Source organism: Furipterus horrens, unplaced genomic scaffold, assembly GCF_987537825.1.
Source record: "Furipterus horrens unplaced genomic scaffold, mFurHor1.1.pri manual_scaffold_7, whole genome shotgun sequence".
Classification (NCBI taxonomy): Eukaryota; Metazoa; Chordata; class Mammalia; order Chiroptera; family Furipteridae; genus Furipterus; species Furipterus horrens.
In genome coordinates, this window is record NW_028327177.1 from 70,225,892 (window position 1) to 70,228,447 (window position 2,556).

The 2,556-nt window shown below is 44.7% G+C and overlaps 1 pseudogene; it reads right to left on the reverse strand.

Annotated features, from left to right (window-relative positions):
* Nucleotides 1–1,439: 1,439 nt before the first annotated feature.
* Nucleotides 1,440–2,319, reverse strand: LOC150004617 (activator of 90 kDa heat shock protein ATPase homolog 1 pseudogene; annotated as a pseudogene).
* Nucleotides 2,320–2,556: the final 237 nt, after the last annotated feature.

Sequence of the window (2,556 nt, forward strand, 5' to 3'; positions counted from 1 at the left end):
GAGAGAAAAAGATTTAGCTGCCTCTTGCACACGCCCCATCTGGGGAATGGGCCCACAACTCAGGCATGTGCCCTGACCAGGAATCGAACCTGCAACTTTTGGCTTTGCAGGACATTGCACATGTGTTACCTCATTTGGTGCTAATAACTGAGTAAAGTATCCAGGGCAGTAATGATCATTCTGAGAAGTCACCTGACCAGCCCAAGGTAGCAATACTTTACAGGAGAAAGTGGACTTGAGACTGTTCTAACTTCTATAGAAGTAAGGTTGCTACTTGATTTTTCCCAGGGAAACAAAATAATTCACATAAAAAAAGAAAAGTTAAAATTACACACACAAAAAGTCAATGCAACCAACGGTGGCTTGGCCCTGAATAAGAATGTCTTCAGGGAAGAGATAGAAGGCTTAGCAGAATTGATCTTAAAGACACAGGAATTCCTTTTAGTGTGAAATATTACATGAATACTCATCACTCAGTCCACATACCTCTTGATATAAACATGTTAGCTTATCAGATATCCACAATGGCAAGGGCAACTTAGCTAAAGAGAATGTGCATTTAAAGGTAAGGGGTTGGGGGATGACACATGTGCTATGGGAGACTGAAGGTGCCCTGTGGCTGAAGCAGAGGGTGGGTGAGTCTGGTCAGGAAGGCTGAGGGAAGGCTGTCAAGCAGGTAGGGCAGACACCTGAACTTTCTTGAATGCCATTTAGAGCAGTTTGAATTTCACATTTAATAACTTGTTTATCAAATAATATGCCAAAGAAGTGTTAAGCCTTGTTGAAATCATACTCTTTTTAGTTCTTATCGCAGTTAATTTTCTTAGATAAGATGAATGCATTTTGCTCAGAATTGGTCACATTTGGTAAAAACGTTAACTTGGACACCCACTGTGTTAAGGGTCCCCCGGCTGTGGTGTGCAGCAGCCCAGTGAGGGCAGGAAAGTTGCAGGCTGAGTCTTCCACAGCTAAGTGCTGTCTGCAGGTTAGCCTGGGCTCTGCTGTGTGCACAGATGGAGGCACTGCTTGTAACAGACTAGGAATGAGGGTAAGTTAGGTAGGGTAGGCGACCTCCCAAAGAGACACTGGGGAAAATTAACAAGGCTTGAGAATGTTCTAAGTTGCTGAATCACAAACACTCTGTCTGCTCTGTGCTGAGGCTTTGCTGCATGATCTCGTGGAAGCTGCACAGAGCCCTGGAAGGGAGGCATCACTCTCCCCATTTCTCAGAGGATGTGCCTGATGGAAAGAAAAATCTGGGCACATGCCCATGTATGAGCTATAAAATGTCAAAACAGAACACAATTCCACTTGTTAATTTTACAAGCAAAAAATATCCTTCAGTTATTGAAAACTGGATTTGGCAGTCTAAATTTGATCCTAAGCAAAGGCACCATGAAGTTTAATTAATGAGTTTTCCTCTGTTTAACATGCAATTACTATAAGGTCTGTTTGATGCTCTCGAAGTAGTAGTGCTGCCAACCCTGCCGTGTCCTCTCCTTCTCAGGGGCAGGGATGCCTCAGCCTTCCATGCACAGTTCTGTCTCTCCATTCTTGTCAGTGAAGGTCAAGGTGATGGTGGCAAAGTGCCCTTCCGGCCAAGTATTAAACATCCACTTCATCACAATATGTTTCTCGGGGACCAGGTCAGTGAATTCCCCAGTGACGTTGCCATCCACCAAGTGAAACTTCCCACCTTTGTCTGCTTCTAACACTGCAGGAGCATGGGTAAAGGACTGAACCAGCTCTTGGGTGCTCAACACTCGATAGAGCTCCTCTGGAGACGTTAAGAAGGTGTCTCTAAGGGTGATCTTACAGGCGGGGATTTTGACACCAACAGGTGTGGCCTGGGCTTTGGAAGGAGCAGATTTAGCCTTGAGCTCCTCAGTTTTCAGTGCTGGCTGAGTGGTTGTGTCTACTGACTCTCCGTTCAGTGTAGGCAAGATCATGCCCTGAGTGAACTCTGTTTTGAGGGTGCTGATGTAAATTCCCATTGCTTCTCTGAGAAGTTTCACCCCTTCTTCTTTCATTAAGGCCACGAGATTTGTGTCAGGCTCATCTTTGGCAAAGGCTCCCACTAATTTCTACTTTATCCACGCTGTATTCATCAGATAAATTGGGGATCTCCACGTGTGCCTTGTACTGCACTCCCAACTTAAAGGTACCTGTCCAGTTTAGTTCGATACTCCACTCATAAAAGAAGATCAGTTTGCCTTTGCAATTGTTAATGGATGCCTCTCCATCAAGCTTGTTCACTTCTGTCACCTCACACTTGCCTTCCTCATTCTGCACCTGCACTGCCAGGAACAGTGTTTGCATTTGGAAGAAGAGTTTGAACTTATGAACGCTGATGATCAAATCTTATTATATAGATAGAGGACTCTCACTTTTACATTCATGTTCTCACCCTCAGGTAAAGTGACTATCTCAGATGGGTGCATTCAGTGAGGGATACCAGTTGGAACAAGGCTGCAGGCTGCTCGCCAACAATTTTGCCATGAACAAGAGCCAAAATTGAAGATTCCATCCAAGTGGCTCAGTTGTCACTGGTGTCAA